Consider the following 25,198-nt stretch of genomic DNA (forward strand, 5'->3'; position numbering starts at 1 on the left):
ATTTCTGCTCTGATCTTTACTATTTCCTTCCTTCTACTTGCTCTGGGGTTTTCTTTTTGTTTGCTTTCTAATTCTTTAAGTTGTGAGGTTAGACAGTCAATTAGAAATTTTTCTTGTTTTTTGAGGTAGGCCTGTAGTGCTATGAACTTCCCTCTCAGAACTGCTTTTGCTGCATCCCATAGATTTTGTGTTGTTGTTTGTTCATTTTCATTGGTTTCCAGGAAGTTTTTAATTTCTTCCTTGATCTCCTCGGTGACCCATTCATTATTTAATAATATGCTATTTAGCCTCCACATGTTGAAATGTCTTTGCATGTTCTTGTTGCAATTGATTTCTAGTTTCATGCCATTGTGATCTGAGAAGATACTTGATATGATTTCAATCTTCTTGAACTTGTAGAGATTTAGTGTGTCCTATTATGTGGTCTATCTTTGAGAATGTCCCATGTACACTTGAGAAGAATGTGTATTCTGTAGTTTGGGGGTGTAATTCTCTGTAGATATCTATTAAACCCATTTGGTCTCGTGCTTCATTTAGAGCCTCTGTTTCCTTGCTAATTTTTTGCCTAGAGGATCTATCCAGTGCTGTTAACAGGGTGTTGAAGTCCCCTGTTATGATTGTATTGTTGTCGATTTCTCCTTGGAAGTCCTCCAGAAGATGTTTAATATATTTTGGTGCTCCTATATTGGGTGCATATATGTTTATCAAGGTTATATCTTCCTGTTGGTGAATTCTATTCTCATCAGGGATTCACGTATCACATGCCTGAGAGGCTGGGAGCTCTATGTGACAGAATCAAATTGTAATGGCACAGAATGTAGGTCCTGAGACAGAGAACACTCATGTGAGTAAAACAGGAGGTTGGCCCAAAGCACTGGATTTCACAATAACACTCTGACAGAATGAGAATAAGGTATGCAAAGGCATGTGGCTGGTATTTGAATAATAATCCTACTTGTCAACCACTGTACATAATGATCACCCCCATGCCAAGTCATATGAAGCCATTTTCCTTCTTATTTCATAGAGAACTGTTGGGCTGTTGTAATGTCAGGACTAAAAAGGACTGAATCTGATAACCATGACAATTTGCAGGAATGCCGAGTGAGGCCAGTTTTGGAGAATGTAATAGAGTTTAGAGTGATTTGTTTGTTTAAGTGAAATTCTTTCTTCCATTTCTATTTATCAAAATCATTTCTATCTATTGAGAACAATTTTGGAAATAAAAAATTCTCAAGTCCATTAGTAGAACTTAGTTTTAATTTGAAATTATGGGCCTCAATTTCCAAATGTAGTGGATGAGAATATTTGAGTTAAAAAAATTTGATAGTGACTGAACAGCACAAATATAGCCATTATCCTTTATTTGTAAAGAAAAATTCAGATATATCTCCTTACCGCTTAAAATAAAATTTTCAGTAAAGACTATATTTATGCTATAACTATTCATTGCAAAGCTGAGTTTCTGATATGGTCTCCTTTCCAAAAGAAAGGGGATTAAATGAAAGTTACAAAGATATTTTAAGAGTCTCCCACCCTAGACTGTTTACATGTTACTTTGAGATTATGTTTTGTATTAAAAAATATATTCTTGGTAGAAAACTGTATTTGTTTACTTAAAGTCAAAGTAAGTATATTCCCCAAACTAGCTTAAAACTTTAAATATATATGTGCATGGAATAAATATTTGCTGATTGACTGATTTAGATGAAAAATAAAAATAACATCATATGGTACTTAAAATTTAAGGTGGCTTAATAACTCAGGAATGTAATTTACATACAAAAAATATGAGAAATTGTGTGTATATGTGTTTTCTTGGGTTTTGATTCAAAAAGTTCTTAGCTTTGAAAGTAAGAAATCATATATATGACATTTTTATTTTCTAGGGACAAAGTAAACAAATGCAGAACAAAGTCTTATAGAGTATGATTATGATCTCTACAGAAACATTCCATGAAGGGCACATTCAACAAGAAAATCAAAAGTATTTGCCAGATATAGACCTGAGAATTCTGAAAGGAAAAATAATGATTAAAATTGTTATTTATAATCACTAATCTTTTCATCATTTGTGAAAAGAAAAAATTCTTCTTCAAATATGGTCAATTAGCTTCCTTTCTGACAGAGTCTGCAGTCCTTGGCACTGGTTGGAATATTGCATAACAAATAGAAACCCTATCCTATGAAGAGAAGTGAATTTAATGAACAATTGTAAGAATTGTGGAATAAATCACTCCATTCCCCAGATTCAGGAAATAAGTTTAATGACATATATTTAGGTAACTGCACATCATTTTAATTTTAGAACTTTATTATCAATGTAATATAATGTAAGATTTTGTATCTTTTCAACTAAAAGTGAGTGAAAATGTTTAAAAAGGAAACAGTTGAATTCTCTCTATATAGATTAGACATCACAGGGGTCTATTTAAAACCTTGCATGGTGTTTTCATTTCCAGATAATTCAAATAATGCAAGATAAATTTCTTTCATGTCTGAGGAACAACATTATTGCTCTATTTGCATTTCGGATTACAGATGGAAAAGGAAAGTATATATTTGCCCAAGGTTTTCCAAAGAGTAAATGAAGAGCCAAGAATAAAATGTCTTTTATTCATGGTTCCAAATCTCTTACTTCCTCTACTTGACAAGATGACAGCCTCCTTCTGCTGAAAATCATATTCCAATTATGTAACTCTCATCAGTTCAAATAAGCAACGGTCTATGAGTGCATACACTCTACAATTAAAAGTAGCATTGTTCCAAAACCTGTGTTCTTCATTTTTTGGAAATAACTTCTTGGTAAAAGTTACAGAAAAGAATGCACCAAATTAGACTTTTCTGAACAACCAAATGATGCCAGGTGCAGTAACCACAGCCTTGATTAAGCACACCCCAGACTTCAAACTGTCATTGCTCTTAAACAACTTTGCTGGCAATAACATTATGCAAATACAGGCAATGAGGGAAAACCACTTCTGAAAACTGCAATGTGCATTTAAATAAACAGCTATGGAACACAGAAATGTGCTTTTTTGACTACTAAATAATTTCTTTCTAGAAACTCCAGAGACAGGATGCTGATACGCTTAAGCACATTGATTGCAATGCAGAAGAAATGAAGACAGTAAGTGGAATTTTATATGGAATGAACAGATTATAATAATCCACGGTCATTTTTAAATACATTTATTTTTAGATTTGCTCCACTTTTTGAAAAAAAATGTTTGTAATTCTAGATAATGAGCTCATTTTTGTTTTGTTTTGTTTTCTTGTGTAGTAAGTCTCTGTTCAGGCCATTCCTTATTCTTTAGGGACACAAAGGTAGACCTCCTCACTGGGGAAAATAAAGGAGCTACTGAGAAATCTGAAGTCCCATGGGAAGAATCTCCTACATTAACCTTAGAAATGATAGAGGAGACTCTCCCCAATCAAATTACCAGCATGCCGGTACGTGCCTAGCTTCTCACCTTGCAATTCTGGTTCAAAGAGCTGTGCTTGGCTTTTGAGTGACAGCCCCATTAAGGAAAATCTTTGCATCTGGAAAAAAAATCTGTTCTTTCTTTTTGAGGCTATAAAAACTGATTGTCCCTTTCATAATCACTGACTGTGTCCCCACTGTGAAAGTCAAGTAGTTGCAGAGACTAGGCAGGTAAAGCAAATAGGAGAGGCAGGAAGGTATGACCCTTCTGGAAGTGGTGTTTCCTGTGGTCCATTCATATTTGGAAAAAGCACAAACGTTTTCAATCAGCCTAATAATGCTTAAAAAGCTTAATTGAAAAGTTTAGACAAGACAGGTATAAATAAAAGATTCCATAATTAATTTCAAACCCGAGTGTACCAGCTCCATTTCCCAGGTTGTGCACACCCTGCTTGGAAGAACTCAGTTGCAAGTTTCCCCATAAGGCATCTGTTTGGAGACTCTACCCCAAAGAGATATATGAAACTAATGCAGGCATTTTCAAGTTTGGGCCCCAAGTAACATAACACAATTTGAAAATCAATATTTTAGTTCAGGCCACTGACCCAAGCAATGATCTCATTTCTTATTTCCCCCAATTCAGGGATTTTTGAGCAGTATATCATCTGTGGCAGACAATACAAAACAACCTTATTCTTTTTTTCACTCACTTTATCTCAGTACTGTCCCATTATTTCCTTTATTCCTTGCTACATATGGGGCTAGAAAAGAAAATAATATTTACTAAATTTTCATTTTTTTCTATATGGTTTTTGACTGTGGCAAAGGAAACACCTACTGATCTTTAAATCTAATATAGTGTTAACTAGATTTAGGTTATGTGGTCTTGTCTCTCGAACATTTCATAGTCTTTATTCTTAAAATTGATACATTATTTTTTGATATATTAAAACATTTTAGAATAGAAAATCTTCCAGGAATGTGTTTCTCTTTGTAATGTATTTACTTTATTCTGTTGAAGAATACTTTCTACACAATAAAGTGCATGCAATTTAAGAGTACAGATTAATGGGTTTTGATGCAGCAATCAAGATCCAAAACACGTTACTGGTGCCCTTTGGCAATAAATCTCCACACTCTATAACCCGGATTGCAGGTAAGCATGGGCTTCTGTCACTATAGATTAACTGTACATGTTATAGAATTTCACATAAATTAAAATATATGCACTCTTTTGTGTCAGTCTCCTTTCTCTTAGCAAAACGTTTTTGAGATTTATGCATGTTGCTGTACACATCTTTATATGGTAGTATTCCATTTATATATACAACAGTTTGTTTATCCATTCACTTACTGATGGCTATTTGGCTTGTTTCCATTTGGGGGCAAATAGGAATAAAACTGTTGATCTCCAATTCTAGGCTGGAACATATGTTGCCATTTCACTTGGGTCTATACTTAGGAGTGAAATGGCTGGATTGTTTGGTAAGCATCTGTTGTCAAATTGTTCTCCACAGTGGTTGCACCATGTTATGTTCCACCAGCAATGCATGAGAATTGCAGCGGTCCATGTTCTCTCCAATACACAGTATTGTCAGTCTTTTTCATTGCAACCATTCTACTGGCAATATATTGCTATCCCATTATGGCTGTACTTTTATGTTCCCTAATACACAATGATGTTAAACATCAATTATGTATATAGTTTCATACACATTCTTCTTCCTAGAAAGTTAGCAAATACAATCTTAAAATATTAACACAAGGAAAAAATAAAAATATTAACACAGGGGTATGGCAATTAACCATACCATAGATATCAATGTCAAACAAGATTTTAACCATCCACCATTTTCCTCGATGCAAGATAATACAGAATATATTAATTAGCTTGTATTAATAAATCATTTAGAAATTAATCAATTCTGATCATTTGTCTTTCTAGTAATTTCTAAAGTGTATATGATTGTCAAACATATTGGCACACTGTGATTAATAATATTACCATTGTGTCTTGTTAATATCTATGAAATCTGATTCTTTCTCTTTCATCCCTGGTGTTCATCATTTATGACCTCACTCTTTTGTTCTCTATCAGCCTACGTACATCTGGAATGGACCCAATAATCAACGAAGACCCTGCAGTCCGGGCATTCAGATTCCAACATTTCCCAGATCTGGACGAGTTCTGAGAAATATTTAATTTACAGTTCCCTGAACGTTCTCTGTCTGACCTCATGAACTGAATTCTTCCACAAGTTTTGCTTAGTATATAGCAACAGGCTCGAGGGGACCCTTAAACAGATCTCAGGAGCTGTGTCTCTGCATAACTCCATCCTCTCTGCATAACTACGTCCTCTAAATTGCTGCCACCTCAGCTTCCTGGAGCTCTGCCCTCAGTTTCTTTCGCTGTTTTGTTTTATTTAAGATCTGCTTTCCCTTCCTGCACTGTGGGCTGGAGAGGGCCTCGAGGCAGAAAGCTAGGGTAATTACAGAATTCACTTCATTTGGTTACCCTCTCTCGGGGGTCACGGCTCATGCTACCTGTTGTCCCATCTCTGAGCACAGATGTGTTATCTGTTATGCTTGGTTTTGAAAATGTTTATGGGAGAATGGCAAGTCAGCTCCCTATTACTCCATCATAGCCAGAAACAGAAACCTTCCAGGAACATTAAACCAGCTTTATTCTTCCTCAGATAGTGTATATAGTATAGTTAAAGTATCTTTTGTTTATACAAATGTTAGCCCTATGTAAACAAATAATAAAATAAAGCTTAGAGGTTGAAAATAAATTAATAGGAGCTAGGTACCTAAACAGTGATTTTTAGATATTCCCTCAATGTAGCAAAGAATATTGAAAATATAACTTTTAAGCCTTTCAGGATCACACATTTTTTCTCTCTCTCTCCTTTTAAACATTATATATGTGTATTTTTTTTTCTTTATTGATTTTAGAGAGAGAGGAAGGGAGAGGGAGAGAGACAGAAACACTGATGAGAGAGAACATTGACCGGCCGCAAGATCACACATTTTCTCTATTTAAAAAACTAACTGGACATGTGTCAATCTAACTATAATATAATTCATTAAACATTCTTAACCATAAAAATTTAATAATGTTTCAAAATTTTAGTTAATGTTGCCCATCTTTATACACTTTAAAATTCAAAAAATGTCTTCTACAGGAATTTTTCCTCATGCTTCACTTAGGGTAATAGTACTTTCAAAGGTTACAAATGAAAAATTCATCAGTTTAATAATAGCTGATGCTGTACTCTGCTAAACTTCCTAACATTTCCCTTTTACTGTCATACATTTATAAGGCTCCCAATGAGGTCTAAAAGATTTGAAGCTAATTAAACAAAAAAAGCAAATCTTCTGTTTGCATTTATTTGTTCCTTGCCTTTATTTTTTTTAATTAATTGATTTATTTTTGTTACAGATGTTTCAACCTTTTGCCCCACTGATAACCCCCTCCCCCCTGTCCCCAGCTTCGTTGTCCATGTCCATATTCATGCATACATGCATATAAGTTCTGTGGTTTATCTCTCCCCCCCCCCAACCACTTTTTGTGAGAATTGTCAGTCTGTACCCCACTTCTACATCTCTGGGACTACCCCGTTCCTCAGACTGTTATGTTCATTATATTCCCCAAATAAGTGAGATCATGTGATATTTGTCTTTCTCTCCTTGGCTTGTTTGACTAAGATAATATTCTCCAGATCCCTCCATGGCATCTCAAAGAATAAGAGATCTTTTTTTTTTTTTTTTTACAGCTGCATAGTACTTCATTGTGTATATGTACCACTGCTTTTCTTTCCATTTGTCTACTGATGGACATTTGGGCTGTTTCCAGATCTTAGCTATTGTAAATAGTGCTACTTTAAACATGGGGGTACATATATTCTTTCTGATTGATGTTTCAGGCTTCTTAGGATATATTCCTAGAAGTGGGGTCACTGGGTCAAATGGAAGTTCAATTTTTAATTTTTTGAGGTAACATCATATTGTTTTCCATAGTGGCTGTACCAGTCTGCATTCCCACCAGCAGTGTACTAGAATCCCCTTTTCTCCACACCATCACCAACACTTGTTGTTTGATTATTTGTTGATGGCGGCCATTCTGACAGGTGTGAAGTGAAACCTCATTGTTGTTTTAATTGGCATCTCTCTGATGATTAGTGATGTTCATCATTATTTCATATGTCTCTTAACCATTTGTATGTCCTGTTTGGAGAGGTGTCTATTCAGTTCCTCTGCCCGTTTTTTAATTGGGTTCTTTGTCTTCCTTTTGTTGAGCTGTACGAGCACTCTATATATATTGGAAATTAACCCTTTATCTGATGTATCATTGGCAATGCTGTTCTCCCATACAGTAGGTTGCCTTTCAATTTTGGTGGTTTTTTCTTTTGCTGTGCAGAAGCTTTTGAGTTTGATATAGTCCCATGTGTTCATTTTTTCCTTTGTTTCTGTTGACTTAGGTGATGTATCAGTGAAAATTCTGCTGCGTATGATGTGTAAAATTTTGTTGCTTACATTTTCTTCTAGGAATTTTATGGATTTATGAGTCATATTTAAGTCTTTTGTCCATTTTGAGTATATTCTTATGTATAGTGTAAGTTGATGGTCTACTTTCACTTTTTTGCATGTGGCTGTCCAATTTTCTCAACACCATTTATAAAAATGCTGTCTTTACTCCACTGTGTGCGCTTGCCACCTTTGTCAAATATTAATTGAGAATATTGCCTTGGATCCATTTCTGGATTCTCTATTTTGTTCCATTGACCTATCTGCCTGTTCTTGTGCCAGTATCAGGCTGTTTTGATTACAGTGGCTTTGTAGTATAACCTGAAATCTGGTAATGTGATCTCTCCAACTTTGTTCTTCTTTTTCAAGATTGCTGTGGCTATTCAGGGTCTTTTTTGGTTCCATATGAACTTTTGAAGTATTTGTTCTAGTTTTGTGAAGTATGTCATTTTGATGGGGATTGCATTGAATCTATAGATTGCTTTGGGTAATATGGACATTTTAATGATGTTAACTCTTCCAATCCATGAAAAAGGTATGTGCTCCCACTTTTTTATATCTTCTTCTATTTCTTTTTTCAATGACCTGTAGCTTTCTGTGAATAAGTCCTTTATTTCCTTGGTTAAGTTTATTCCTATGTATCTTAATTTTTTTTCTGGGATGGTAAATGGGATTGTTTTCTTAGTTTTTCTTTCTGTGAGTTCATCCTTGGTGTATAAGAATGCCATCGATTTCTTGACGTTAATTTTGAATCCTGCTGTTTTCCAAATTAATTTATTAAGTCTAGTAAATTTTTAATGGAGTCTTTGGGGCTTTCTACATATTGTATCATGTCATCTGTGAATAATGACAGTTTCACTTCCTCCTGTGCAATTTGGATCCCTTTTATTTTTCTTCCTGACTGATTGCTGTGGCTAAGACTTCCAGTACTATGTTAAATAAGAGTGGTGAAAGTGGGCATCCTTGTCTTGTTCCTGTTCTTAAGGAAAATGCTTTTAGTTTTTGCCCATGGAGTATGATGTTGGCAGTAAGTCTTTGATATATGGCCTTTATTATATCAAGATATTACTCCTCTATTACCAGATTGCTGAGGGTTTTTATCAGAAATAGGAGCTGGATTTTGTCGAATACTTTTTCAGCAACTATTAATATGATCAAATAATTTTTATCTTTCATTTTGTTTATGTGGTGTATCACATTTATTGATTTGCAAATATTGTACCAGCATTGCATCACTGGGGTGAATCCCACTTGGTAATGGTGAATAATATTTTTAATGTATTGCTAGATTCGATTTGCTAGTATTTTGTTCAGGATTTTGACATCTATGTTCTTCAGGGATATTGGCCTGTAGTTTTCTTTCTCTGTAGTGTCTTTTTCTGGGTTTAGAATTAGAATTATGCTGGCTTCATAAAACGAGTTTGGAAGTCTTCCTTATTCTTGAATTTTTTTAAATAGTTTGAGGAGAATGGGTATTACTTCTTAAATGTTCGGAAAAATTTCCCCGTGAAGCCATCCGGCCTGGGCTTTTTTTTGCTGGGAGAGTCTTGATTACATCTTCAATTTCTTTATTGGTATTGGTCGGTTCAAGTTTTCTATCTCTTCCTTGTCCAGTTTTGGGAGACTATGTGCTTCTAAGAATTTGTCCATTTCACTTAGATTGTCGAATTTGTTGCCGTATAATTGTTCATAATATTTGTCACAATCGTTTGTATTTTTGTGGTGTCAGTTATTATTTCTCCTCTTTCATTTCTGATTTTGTATATTTGGGTTCTCTCTGTGTCTTGGTGAGTCTAGCTACGGGTTCATCAATCTTGTTTATCTTTCCAAAGAACCAGCTCTTTGTTTCATTGATTCTTTGAATTGTTTTTTTGGTCTCCATGTCATTTATTTCTGCTCTGATCTTTACATTTCCATCCTACTACTTGCACTGGAGTTTTCTTTTTGTTTACTTTATAGTTCTTTAAGTTGTGAGGTTAGATAGTCTATTCGAATTTTTTCTTATTTCTTGAGGTAGGCCTGTAGTGCTATGAACTTCTCTCTCAGAACTGATTTTGCTGCATCCCATAAATTTTGTGTTGTTTTGTGTTCATTTTCATTGGTTTCTAGGAAGTTTTTAATCTCTTTCTTGATCTCCTTGCTAACCCATTCATTGTTCAATAACATACTATTTAGCCTCCATGTTTTCAAATGTCTTTGCATGTTTATGTTGCAATTGATTTCTAGTTTCATGGCATTGTGATCTGAGGAAATGCCTGATATGACTTCAATCTTTTTGAACTTGTAGAGACTTAGTTTGTTCCCTAACATGTGGTCTATCTTTGAGAATGTCCCATGTGCACTTGAGAAGAATGTGAATTCTGCAGTTTTGGGGGTTTGTAATTCTCTATCAATTAAGTCCATTTGATCTAGCACTTCATTTAGAGTCTGTGTTTCCTTGTTAATTTTTTGTCTAGTTAATCTATCCAGTGGTTTCAGAGTGGTGTTGAAGTCCCTTGCTACGATTTTACTGCTGTGGATTTCTCCTTTGAAGTCCTCCAGAAGATTTCTAATATATGTTTGTGGTCCTATATTGGGTGCATATATGTTTATCAAGGTTATATCTTCCTGTTGGATAGATCCTTTCAATATTATGTAGTGGCCTTCTTTGTCTCTGGTTATGGTCCTCATTTTGAAATCTAAGTGATCAGATATGAGTATTGCTACCCCAGCTTTTTTTTCTTTCCATTTGCTTGAAATATTTTTTTCCATCCCTTCACTTTTAACCCATGTGAGTCTTTTGTTGTGAAGTGGGTCTCTTGTAAACAATATATATGTGAGCCATGCTTTCTTATCCAGTCAGGTACTCTGTGACTTTTTATCAAAGCATTCAAACCATTCACATTTAAGGTGATAATTGATATGTACTTATTTATTGCCATTTTTGTTTAGTGTGGTCATTTTTTTCTTCCTATTTCTTCTACTAATTACAGCAGTCCTTTTAGCATATCTTGCAGTGCTGGTTTGTTGTTAATATATTCCCTTAGACTTTTTTTTGTTTGTTTGTTTGTTTGTTTGTTTGGAAAGCTCTTTATTTGACCTTCTATTTTGAATGATAGCCTTGCTGGGTAGAGTAGTCTTGGATTCAGATCTTTGTTTTTCATGACCTTGATTACTTCATGCCACTCCCTTCTGTCCTGTAGTGTTTCTGTTGAGAAGTCAGCTGAGAGCCTTATGGGGGTTCCTTTGTAGGTAACCTGTTGCTTATCTCTTGCTGCCTTTTGGATTCTCTCTTTGTCTTTAATTTTTGGCATTTTAATTACTATGTGTCTTGGTGTGGGCCTGTTTGGGTTCTTCTTACTTGGGGCTCTCTGTGCTTCTTGAACTTGAATGTCTTCTTCCTTTACCAAGTTAGGAAAGTTTTCTGTCACTATTTCTTCAAACATATTCTGTAACGCTTGCCCATTTTCTTCCTCTCCGGTGACTCCTATGATGTGAATGTTATTACTTTTCCAGTTGTCCCACAGTTCTCTTAAGCTATCTTCCTGGTTTTTTTGTTGTTTTTTCCTTTTGATTTTCTGATTGGTTGATTTTTTCTACCCTGTCTTCTAATTCACTGATCCAGTCCTCAACTTCCTCTACTCTGCTGGTTAGTCCTTCCAATGTGTTCTTAATTTGTGCTATGTGATTCTTCATTTCCCCTTGGTTGGTTTTCAATGTTTCTATATCTTTACTCGTGGTGCTGATGTCCTTACTCATGCTGTTGAGATTCCTCAAGATTATGGCTCTGAACTCTACTTCTGATCATTTGCTTAACTGTATTTCATTGATCTCATCTTCAATAGAGTTCTCTTGTTCTTTCATCTGGAATTTGTTTCTTTGTTTCACCATTTTGGCTATCTCAGTGGGTTTTGGAGCCTGCCAAGTTTTCCCTGGGGTGTTGGTGTTCTGCTTTATGGGGCTCCCTCTACTGGGTTTGGATGAGCCTTGGTGGGCCCACGTAACATACCACTGTCAAGTCTTACTTTCCTGGGTAGATTTGCAAGCCCCGGAAACGTTCAGTTATCCTCTTGCTTGTTCCTGGTGGCTAGTAGTCTCAGTTACTCAGTGCCTTGGAATGTAGCCCTGGTGTTCTGCATAAGAGGATTTCCAGAGGGTGGGATAGATGCTGGTTATTAATGAGCCTCAATTTGCATTTCTTTGCCTCACCTGGGAAAGGCCGAATTTCCGAGGTGGGGGCTGCTGCTTTCGCCACAGCTCCAGGAAGGAGCACACTGGCCAACGTTTTTTGTGGTCGCAACTCAGCAAAAACTGAGTGCCCTCCAAATCCAGGGTGTCCCCACAGAGTTCCAGCCCAGTCTGCCCTCCCTCTGCAGTAGCCCCAGGTGAATGGTTGTGGCTATTTTAACACTCTGTCCCGGCTCTCTGTGCTGTGGAGCGGGCTTGGTCTTTATTCCCCAAGGGTGCTGCTCACAGCTAAACTGCTGATGACCATGGGCTCCCTGCCCTCCGCTCTCTCGCACCTCCGCAGATCCTATCAGTGTCTCTGTTTATGTGGTCCTGTCCTGCTGCTTTTCTGTTGTTGTTTTCCTGAGGATTTGTCTTTATTTTAGTTGTAATTCCTGTTTGGTCCTGGGAAATTGTCTGTGTAGCTTCCATTCACTCCACCTCCATTTTCACATCCTCTATGCCTGTTCCTTGCCTTTGGTCTAGAAAAATATTTACAGTTCTCTTCACCCATCCCACCTAAGGCTGCAAGAAGAGGACATGCCAGCTCCCTCTTTCTGTGGACTGGAAACCACTGCAGAAGACTACACCTTTAATCTCTACGCTGCTCACTGCACAGATTATTTTATAATACTTTTTAACACTGTTTTGTGTTCCTTTAAAAAATGCATAAATAAAAGGGTAACAAGTGCCTGGGAAAAAGTATGCATACTCTACATGCCATTACATTTATAAGTGGTATTTGCACTGGGCAATGGTATTTATATTGGGCCAGTAGCCCACAGCAACCTCCCTTTTTCATGCATATGGCTCTTTCTGTCTAGCCTGAGTCCTCTCTCAGCTCCTCTGTTTTCTGACACATGTTATCCTGGTGAAAAGAGTTTTCTAAACTTTAACTTTTTGGTAAGAAGGCTAACTTTTAGCTTGAATCTGAGCTCAAAATTAGTACCAAGTTCCCCTCAAGTTATGACTGTCTGGATGTTTCTAATGTAATATTTTTTATTTAAACATTTTTTTCAATTACAGTTTACATGCAATATAATTTTGTATTAGTGTTAGTTTCAGATGTACATCCCAGTGGTTAAACAATCATAAACTTTATCAGGTGTTGCTCCTGATATTTCCAGGGCACCATGTCTAATGTAAGATTTCTAAGCATGCTTTTGGGCTACCACTGTTAAAAAAAGGTTTAACTGCAAAAAGTTTTTACTCACTGTCTAGAAGGCTACTGTAGTCGGAGGCATAATTTAAATGAGAAGGCACAGTGTCCAAACAGCAAAGATAAGATTAGCAAAATTTCTCACTGATTAAAAATAAGTACTATGATCAGAAACTTGTTTTGGTTCTGATTCAGTTGTTAATAAAGATGATATTTTCAGTAAATGAGTTTGACCAGTAAACCTACTGTGCTTAATATAACCTGTTAATCTCCTATATTATCATTGTGCCTTGCAAATGGAAAGGTGTGTCTATTTTACATATCTCAACATTTGAATATCCCAAAGTGGAATCTTTTTTTTAACATCTGCAGCATAGAATTGGGTCACTGTGTTTGACAGGGAGGGTCTAATGCTGCCGACTCTGGGAGTTATTGAATTCCCTGCTAAAGGCCTAGGGAGCAGACAGCTGCTTCTGTTGTTTCTCTCTCCACAGCACAGCAATAAATTTAAACCTGATGGTGGCATATGAATGCTAAAGCATATTCAGTCTCCTCCTGCCTAAAATTGAAGTATTCACAAAGATACAATGTTGTCTGACTTAATCAATTTAATTTAATGAACATATTATTCAAACTGGAAAGTCTTTGTCTTCAAAAATAGTTAAATCATTCCTTATAAATAATTTCAATAGAATTTGGACTAAAACAATGTCTATTTCTACACAGAAAACTGTGATTGTAAGGCTTAAGTTTGCTTTTGGCTGTGACCATTTAGAAAGCAAACACCCCCAGCCCTGACCAGTTTGGCTCAGCCATTAGAGCGTTGGCCTGTGGACCAGAGAGTCCTGGGTTTGGTTCCCACTAAAGGCACGTACCTCGGTTGCAGTTTGTCCCTGGCCCCGGTTGGGGTCGTGTGGGAGGCAAGCAGTCAATGTGTCTCTCTCACATCGAAGTTACTCTCTCTCTCTTCCTCCAGCTCTATCTGAAGATAAATGCAAAAAATGTCCTCGGGTGAGGATAAAAATAAAAAACAAACATCAACAAAATATTTTAGTCTAATGAATACCGCTGAATTTCCAAATTTACTCAGAAGTTCTAAAAATATATCAATTGCTCCAGTGAGGAATAAAATTGCCTTTGGATATTTCATAACAGAATCTAGAAAAGCTGATTTCACCCCAAAGAGTTTCTTATTCATCTTGTTATTTTAGACAAAATCTTAGCAAGAAAAATGGAACAGAATAATAGAGTTTATGAAAACCCATTTTTAGCATCATTTTCGTAAAAAAAAAAAAAATTGAAAAGCTAGTCTGTATTCAAAATAAATATCTATAGGTGTCAGTAAAATTATAAGCCATTTCTTTACAATAAAACATAGGATCTCTTTATTGTACTGGTATAGGGACACCCAAGGAATAATTTATTCTGCTCCTCTATATTTCTAAGGATAGCTACCAGAATATTTTAAGAGCACAATTCTGACAATGCCCACTATGGATCCCAAACAACAGGAAAATAATGTTCATTTGACATAGTTCTCTATACCACGCAATGAGCAATTTTAGTATCTCTATTTGTTTGTTTTACTTGACTGATGTTTTTCATTTGGGTTTCTGCTTTGGGTTTTTGATATAAGACCCTTTGGAGTCCAAAAACAGAGAAGTCATCAAATAATGTCTATCTCGTACTGCTGAGACAGTAAATATCCAGCTCATGCCTGCTAGACTGACCTGCCTTGTTCCTTTTGCAATAAGCCCTATTTATACTGTTCAACTTGTAGAACTTTGTGATGACATATACTTGAGCTTTTTCAATGTTTGTAACTGGAATACTCACCGTTAGCTCCACATCCATAATTAATTGACCTGCATTAGTCTAGCTTTCTAACAGAGTAACTTGTACTTGATTAGTTTGTTTGTTTTTACTTATGTTCTGCTTTGTACCAAACAAAATGTTATAAAGTGAGTGTAAAGATGCATTATATAATATGTATTAAACTTGTGTATATATGCATATATATGTATGTATGTATATATATGTGTGTATGTGTATATATATATGTAGAGAGAGAGAGATGCAACATTACAAAACAAAATCTATTAAAACAAGAGAATGATGGGAAAAAGAGGTCATGGTAGTAAAAGCAGGAAAGCAATATGGAACTGTGAATTAATACGGTTAATTCCTGGAAATAACTTCATTTGTCAAAGGTAAGACACAATTATTGTTCTAAGTTTATTTAATAAGCAGTGTAGAAAAGGAACAGGGTAAATGCATAATTCCCTGCATTTTTAAGGTCAAAACCAACAAATGGGATGGTGTGGCTAAGTTGACCTCTCAAGAGAAAGTTACACAGTCAGCATGCTTTGAAAGCCAGCACTCTGGGTTCAAATTCTGCCACATCACTCAAATATGATGGAACTTTGGACGTGTTACTGTACCTATCTGTGCCTCTGATTCTTCATCTATCACATAGAAATAATAATAGCAACAATGCTATTATTAGGTTTCACTGAGAAGTAAACAAGTTAATTTATGACAAGTGCTTTGCACAGTATCTGAAATATAACATAATCAAATACTCAACAAATGAGATTAATTATAACATTTAGTAATTCTCAACTCTAAAACCATGAGAATATCACTCTGAAAAAGAACTTATTAATATATGTAAGTTTATATCTGAAGATTATAAAGCTACAGCATTGGACCAAAAGTTAAGAAACCTAGTTCTGCCCTGGCCGGTTTTGCTCAGTGGTTAGAGCATCGGCCTGTGGGCTTGAGAGACCCGGGTTCTGTTCTCGATAAAGGTATGTACCTCAGTTGCAGTTTGTCTCCGACCCTGGTTGGGTCATGCGGGTTGCAGCCACTCGATGTGTCCCTTTCACGTCAATGTTTCTCTATCTCTCTCTCCCTCCCACTCTATCTGAACTAAAAATATGGAAAAAATGTCCTTGGGTAAGGATAAAAAAAAAAAAAAGAAAGAAACCTAGTTCTAATCCTGTTTCTTCTAGTATCTGATTGGCATCATTAACATTAAGTGAATGGCTCATTCTTTAAAATCTCAGATTTTAGTTTTCTCATCTCCAAAGACTGAATGGACCATCTCAGGATTTGTGCCTGCTCTAGTATTTTCTTGTCATGATAAAGCTTTTTTGCTGCTGTTGTTGTTGCAAATGAATACTTTAACAAATATAATATTGATTGCCAGGTCAGTGTGGCTCAGTGGTTGAGCATCAACCCATGCACCAAGAGGTCGCCAGTTTGATTCCCAGTCAGGGTACATGCCCAGGTTGTGGGCCAGATCCCCAGTGGGGGGCATGCAGGAGGCGGCCAATCAATGTTCTCTCTCATCAATGTTTCTATCTCTCTCCCTCTCCCTTTCTCTCTCTCTAAAATGAATAAAGTAAAAAAAAATACGTATGGATCAAAATCAAGCTAAAATGAGAAAGAAAAATGAAGTTTACTCTTAAAACATTATTGAGATAGGTATCTGAAAGGTTAATGTTTATACAGGGAAGAAATTACTGGAAACCAAGAAAAGAAAGTGAAGAAAACTAGAGCATGAGCACAACCAGAGACACTGGCCTCCCGTTAGCAAACCCAGACATCATTTCCGCTGTTATTGCTGTGTTCGTATTTAGGGAAAACTCATAAAGGATGATTTGAGGACTCTAGACAACTTTTATTCACGACAAACCTGTCAGAGCAAAGTGGATCCAGTGGAATGATGTAACTGAAAAATGAAAGTCTTCAACTTATGATGTTATAAAGGCAAGGATTATTTTAGCTTCTTGAGAATTGCTTATAGCTTATTAAACACAGTTGACAAGAAGGTACCCAAACAGAAGTTTCTGATTATATTTTACTTTTGAGGTTTGCTGTAATAGTCATTTCATAAAGGGAAAATATTCATTACTATCTAATAAAACATAGGTCCACATAGAAGGTCTTAAATATTACATATTACTAAAAACGTCATTGCATTAGAGTTTTCATCATTATGAAACTACACGTGGCTACCTTCAAACCAATTTCAAAATATACCTTAGCCAGACCATTTCAAAGTATCTACCCTTTCTCGGAACCTCTTTACAAGGGTTTAATCTATTCCCTGTCACATCAAGCAGAATGAAGACAGGCAGGCTTGGCCTGTGCCCTCCAGAGGCCTTGTGGAACTAAGAGCCAGATGTCTGCAATGGGATCACTGCATGAGGCCAGTACATGGACCACAGATGAATGTAGAAAAGACTCGGGGAAAACTAAAAAGGGACCAAGTCAGCAAGGTGTCACCAACTGACCCCGACCATATTGAGAGTGGATGCACAAGTGCACCTGCCAGACCTTGGCAGCAAATGTATAGAAGGCACTCAGTGATGAGGAAAAACAGAAGGCATCTATCTCCGCAGAAACAGATTGAAGGATCCCACCCTCAGTGGCAATGGGGATACAGTGAGTTACCCAAATCCTAGTGTCATTTTGAAAGTACTAGAGGAGCCTGGCTGGTGTGGCCCAGTGGTTGAGCGTCGACCCGTGCACCAAGAGGTCTCTGGTTTGATTTCTGGTCAGGGCACATGCCCAGGGTGTGGGCCCAATCCCCAGTGTGGGGCATGCAGGAGGCGGCCAATTGATGTTTTCTCTCTCTCCCTCTCCTTTTCTCTCTCTCTAAAGTCAATAAAGAAAACAAAATTAAAAATAAAAGAAAGTGCTGGAGGAAAGAAACAACTGGAAGTGGTGTTGGACTTTTACTTGACTGTATATTTATCCCCAACAAAACCACATAACTTGGAAGAATCAAAAACATTTCGGTAGACAAGTTTTGGCCATTCTTCTACAACCCGACATCAACTAGAAGACTGTGGGCTGTCCATTAAATTCCCTGTGTATCCAAACTAGTAATGTCTTAATGTTCAACCCACTTCTAGAAAATGCATACCATTAAACTGAAATTAAGTGATTAACAATAATTTAGTCTAATACATTTCCAATTTCAAAGAGTATAGAGGCATTCATTATTGTCAATGACTTCAGTGAGATGGCAGTTACATCACTGTAACTACCCTGTCTTGGTCAGCTTGGGCTGCTATAATAAAATACCACAGACTGGGTGGCTGAAACAACAGAAATGTATTTTCCCACAGTTCTGGAGGCTGGGGAGTTTAAGATCAGGGTACCAATACAGTAGTTCTCTGGTGAGTTTCACTTCCTGGCTTGCAAATGACCCTCTCTGTGTCATCCCATGGCACAGGGAACAAGATAGCAACTTCCTGGCATTAGAGGGGTCTAATAAGGTCATCAATTACATCATGAAAGCCCCACCTTTAGAACCCCACCTAAACCTAATTGCCTCCCAAAAGCCCCATCTGCAAGTAGCATCACCTTGTGGGGTAGGGCTTCAACATATGAATTGGGAGAACATAATTCAGTCAACACATAGCCTAATCAAAACAATACAGAAATTGCTGCATTTCTGTATTGTAAGTAAAAACAAATAAGAAAGGAGACTAATAACTTGTAAATGAAGATTAAAAGGAATTAAATATTAGAGACCCTGAAGTATAGACACATAACCGTAGAAAAGTCAGACTGCTGTGGGAACCCTTATGAGAAGTCTGGGAGGGGACCGGTGAAGTCATATGGGTCCAGGAATATCAGTTTCTCTTACCCCAGTCGAAGCCCACATCAGCTTTGAGACATCTCAGGAGCATGCTGTAACCCACCTCAGAAAGGACAGAGTCAGTTCCAGCAGTATCAAAATGAATGCTGGGCCGGTTTCCAGATCCTCAAAGAATATATATAGGAATTTTAACAGTGCCATCTTAGGACTTGTCCTGTATCTGGAAAAGACTAAGAAACACATTTTGGGAAGCTCTCAGGAAATCTTGTGAGTCATACTGCACTATCATCTTATGTAATGTTTTCTTGTTACCATGATATTTGTAGAGAACCTCGCATGGTTTTTATGTAATATCTATTTAAAAAGAGAACTATCAGAGGGGTAGTCCTGATCAAATGATGAGTATTAAGTTGCAGTCATTATCATATAGGGGGAAATTCACTTAGCTAAGAATCTAGACTCCTGAGAATAGTCCCTCAGCTGTCACTCAATAGCTGTATGACAATGACTGTCACTTAACCTCTAAGACCATATGTTTTACCAAATAACCTCTAAACCTATACATTTCCTTTATTTCCTTTTCTACTTGTTTTATGTGAATACTCAATAGGATAATGTTAATAAAACAATATTAAAACCAGGAGATAGTAAATAGGTGCAAAGGAGTATCTTTTTCTCTCCCTTTCTCTTTTTATATCATCTTGAAATGGTCTGATTGCTCTAAAACTAGGACAGGAGTGGGGAAAATACAGAAAAAATTAGAAACAGAACATAGATGTGTCAAAGAATAGCTGGGTATATACTGAATGGTTTAAAGCTGCTTTAGTTTTACTATTTCAGCAGTTGCTAGAATGAACCTGCCACTCCTATCCTGTATCACTGCTTTCTGAAACGCCAGACTCGATTATGAAGGCACACCACCCCGGTCACTAGCATTTCTGACTTATATGATGATTATCATATATGAATTATATGATGATCGTCTCTATATGATGATCTTCCTCTTTCCAAATAAGAAAACCTAACTCTAGAAGTGATACCCTGATATCTTGAAATCAGCACCTTCAAAATGGAAAGTGTGTTTGTCCCTAACTTAGTGACTATAACCTTAGTCATTAGAGCATGAGCAAGCCCACCCACCATCTCTTCTCCAAAACCTTGTAGCCAGAAAGGCTTTCTAATTTAGGTTTTTTAGATTTGTGGGGAGGTATACATTATATAAGTTGTATAAGGTGTTAACATCCACCTCAAGGAGTTTATATAGCACCTTATGGCCAAGTACATTAATATTTTGGCATCAAAGCAAATGGCTATTCACAAGTGTGATAAAGAAAGACTGGATTCAATCTCACACCAATCTGGGCTACCATTTGCAGCCAAATCAGTTCAAGTCAGCCCCGATTTTGCAATCAAATAGGTTTAAGAGATTTGGGTTTTCACAATTCTTTGGCTATCAGAACTGCATAGGAGAGAGATCTATAGAAGAAAAGACCCGAGGTTCCCTTTTTATATTCAGCATCTAATTCAGCCAAATTGCTAATTTTTCTAAGGTAGACAGATCAACTTTTAGTTTCCATGTCCACTTCTCAAATCTGTGTTTGATGTTTATTTTTCAAAGGTTGGGCATGAGCCCGGCCGGTGTGGCTCAGTGGTTGAGCTTCAACCCATGTACCAAGAGGCTGCCGGTTGGATTCCCAGTCAGGGCACATGCCCAGGTTGTGGGCCCGATCCCCAGTGGGGGCCATGCAGGAAGAGGTCAATCTATGTTTCTCTCTCTCTCTCCCTCTTCCTTCCTCTTTCTCTCTCTAAAAAATCAATAAAGAAAAAAAATTCTGAACAAGTTCAAAGGTTGGTCATGAATTTCTTATATATATTTATATTTAATTTTAAAAGGGCCTTAGAAATCACTTATCGTTCCTAATATTAAACCGAGGCTCAGAGAATTGAAGTGAAGCTGTGTATATGGACGGTGAAAGCATATTTTAGACTCAATCAGATAGAGCTGTCTCAAATCCCGCCTCTGCTTCTTGCCGGTGGTATAAAGCTGAGCTGGCTACTGCATTTTCTTAGCCTCAGTGTCCTCATCTGTAAAGTGGGGCTATCATCACTCCTTCACCGAGTTGTACATTCACTACAGAATGCTTATTAGGTGCATTATTCTAGTGGTAGGCACTATTCTAGGCACTGGGGATACACCTGGATGGTGTAGGATTATGTGGAACAATGTATTTAAGGAATTTAACATAGTGACTGTCACCTTATAGATCCTATTTAATTACTATTATCAGCTATTATTATTATCTAATGTAAAGTCATAAAAAAAAAAAATCTCAGCTCTCTGGGTTCACAATCCATTTATTCTTTGGAAAGGGTGGATATAGAAGCACATAATGTGCTTTGTCCAAGCCAGTATGCCCCAAGAATAATATTGGATTTGCAATATTACAATATTAGCATTTCAATAATAATGATTCTGTGGTTCGCGCAGGGAATTGCCTGGCTTTATACTACCATTGAAATGTCTCATTCTTGAGAAATGTCCTACTTACAGGGCTGGAATCTCGAACGCTGCCTAAGTTACAGGCTGCCCGTGCTCATTGGTTTGGCAGGATCATTATTCTGATATACTTTGTCGTTTATCTCTTAGCTACTTGAATTAAAATTTTATATAGCAAAATGGGGGCATGGTTATTTCTAATTATAACCGGTGTTTCACTATTTTCATTACTGCCATGACACATTAGTATTTTCTTGGAAGACAAACATAATGCAAATATTGTGAACTAATGACAAAAAGGTCTAATTGTTGGATAGCACTTGCCAACATCGATACATTCTCAGCAACCTGCAGGCTCTGTTGAGTTAGGTGCTCTAGCAAATGAATCAGCAAGATATTTCTGTTCTATACAAATGCCTCTTTCTTACCATTTTTACCTTGTAGCAAATTTTTTAATTTTATCAATTTTCTTTGTAAGACCATGTTATTTTAAGTTTAAAAATGAAACTATCAGGGACAAAAAAATACATTTCTTACCTCATTTGGTGAATGTTTTTTTGTTACAGATGTTTCTCCTGTTTTTCCCCCATTGAAACCCTCCTCCCAATCCTGCCCCCCCCCTAGCCTTATTTTCTATGTCCTTGTTTACACATACATGCATGTAAGTTCTGTGGTTTATCTCTTCCCTCCCCCCACATCCACCTCTTCTGAGGTTTGTCAGTCTGCACCCCACTTCCATGTCTGTGGGTCTGTTTTGTTCCTCAACTTGTTTTGTTCATTATATTCCACAAATAAGTGAGATCATGTGATACTTGTCTTTCTCTGACTGGCTTATTTTATTTAGCATAAACTCTCCAGGACCCTCCATGTCATCTCAAAGGATAAAAGACCTTTCTTTCTTACAGCTGCATTGTACTCCACTGTGTATATGTACCACAGCTTTTGTATGCACTCATCTACTGATGGACACTTGGGCTGTTTCCAGATCTTAGCAATTGCAAATAGTGCTGCTGTGAACATAGGGGTACAGGCTTCTTGGGGTATATTCCTAGAAGTGGCATCACTGGATCAAATGGCAGTTCAATTTCTAATTTTTTGAGGAAACTCCATATTGTTTTCCATAGTGTACTTTTCTTTTTACTGGAACTTTCCTGTAACTGAATGCTAGCTGTGGAACTTTCAAAGCATATGGGAGCAAACCGGCCATCATCTTAGCAGACATATTCTCTGCTTTGACTCAAATCATAGGAACAAATGGATAAACTGGAAGTATTCCATTCCAACACAGAATAATGATATAATTAACATTCAGGATGGAGAAAATAAAATACCTGTGAGTCATAGGATTTGGGCTTCTTAAAGCAAAACAGCACTCATTCAATTGATTTAAACTTTTTGTGTGTGGAAAATGACATAAGCAATTTGATTAGTACTTTTAAAAGTATTCAAATTCCTACTTTAAAAATATATTATAATATCACTGATATATAAGCTCCCTTCAGAGGATCTTAAGTCTCTACATATTTTTAAGATTTTAACATTTTAGAGACATTTTTGTAGGAAGAAAGAGGTAAAGTGTTGTTTCAATTTTCAAAATCCTCTAACAAAGTACTTGTTTGAAGATGACTTTTGTTTTAGGATTTAGCAAGTGACACATTTCTTAGGGAATGTCCAGAGATTTCTGAAGATTGTAGATATTATAACCTCCAGTTTTAAATTTTCCAACTGCACAGGGATCACATGTTCTGAAAGATGGAAGGATATCAAAATCCAGTCACACACTGCATAATGACACTGTGGTCAACGACAAACCACCTATACCACAGCGGTCCCATAAGACAATCACGGTGCTGAAAACGTTCTATAGCCTAATGATAGCAGAGTGTCCTAATGCACAGATCAACACCTAACCACTGGATTGTGGTGCTGCTGGTATAAACAAACCTACTATGTTTCCAGTTGTATAAAAATATAGCACAGTATGGCTGGTGTGGCTCAGTGGTTGAGCGTCGATCCATGCACCAAGAGGTTACTGGTCCAATTCCTGGTCAGGGCACATGCCCAGGTTGTGGGCCCAATCCCCAGGGGAGGGCATGTGGGAGGCAGCCAATCAATGTCTCTGTCATGAATGTTTCCATCTCTCTCTCTCTTTTCCTCCCTCTCTCTCTAAAATCAATAAAGGGGAAAAAATTAAAAGAAAAAAAAAGCATAGCACATGCAATTATGTCCAGTATATAATACTTGATGAGGATAATACATGACTATATTACTGGTTCATGTAGTTAATGTACTGTACTTTTGTTTTTTATTTTTTTCTTTATTGATTTTAGAGAGAGGAAGGGAGAAAGTGAGATAGAAACATCGATGTGAGAGAGAAACATCGATTGGCCGCCTCCTTACTGTACTATACTTTTTATTATTTTACAGTGTGATCTTTCTGCTTATAAAAATAAGTTTGCTGTAAAACAGTATGCCATGCTCCAGAAGCAGCCTCATGCATCTCATGTTCACTATGTCTCTTGAATGCATCATTTTCTCTTGTGCTTCATTTAATTGTGTGTTGTTTTGTACAGTGACATGCTATACAGGCTTGATGCCTAGAGCAATAGGCTCTACCAGATAGACTGGTGTGTAGTAGGCTAGACCACCCAGGTTTGTGCTAGTGCTATCTACGATGTTTGCACAAAAACAAAATCGCCTAAGGAAGCATTTCTCAGAATGTATCCGTGTTATTAAGCTGTGCATGACTGGTTTGCAAAGGAGCTCTCAAGTAACTCAGAATGGTGAGCAGGAAAAAAAGGAAGTATAAGTAAAAAATCCTTTTCCTCGGCCTTATCTTTGAAAAACAACATTTGGTATTGACTGTGACAAACTATGGGGACTAGATGTTCTAGAAGCAGAAGAAACAGCTACAGACCACAACAATCCCCATGCCTCTGGCTCTCTACATGAGGCTACATCCAGAAAAAACTACAGTTATAGTTACCAAGTCCATATCGCTTACCACAAAGGGGGTCTTTACAGGAAAGTGTAGTCTGAATCAAACATAGTAAGTTATAACCCTAGAAACCCAATGAGATATCTATCAATAAATATGCATAATTTCTTAAAGTAAGTCTTGGTAAATATTAATGTTAGAGAAATTCTGCAAGTATCTCTCATTGTAATTCCCCAATTTGAACCTATGCCCTACCTTTTTGATACAAAAAACTTTATAAACTATTTTGGGTAATAACAACTTCCCTTTTCTCTACTTTTTCTAGGGTGGTGGTAGTAAGAAAAATAGATAGGTGATGTCAACCTAGTTTTTCAATGATATTTACTGATGTAGATAAAATTCTCCACATGAAAGTTTTAAATTTTATGTTACAAATTAATTGTTCTTTTCTTGATGACAAAATATTTCGAGTATGAAAATTGACCTGTCTTAGTAATCATTCACAATCTATTATTATATTTAATATAGTTGGTTAAGCTATATAAATAGCTCTTTAGTTACTCTTGCAAATCAAGTGAGTGGTTTGAAGTATAGCTAGTCAATATTGTCACTTTCACACTTTGCAGCCTCTGAGAATACCATTTATGGTTGTATAACACTCTGCCTCAATGTACAATTTCATCTTGTCAAAAGACCCACAAACTATTTTATCAATGTATATTTATTTTTCAGTGTTGCAAACTCATACTAGCCACACATAGAAAACCACATAACAGCCCTGGACAGTTTGGCTCAGCGGTTAGAGCGTTGGCCTGTGGTCCAGAGAGACC

The sequence above is a fragment of the Molossus molossus genome, unplaced genomic scaffold (genome assembly GCF_014108415.1).
Source record: "Molossus molossus isolate mMolMol1 unplaced genomic scaffold, mMolMol1.p scaffold_m16_p_4, whole genome shotgun sequence".
NCBI classification, from domain to species: Eukaryota; Metazoa; Chordata; class Mammalia; order Chiroptera; family Molossidae; genus Molossus; species Molossus molossus.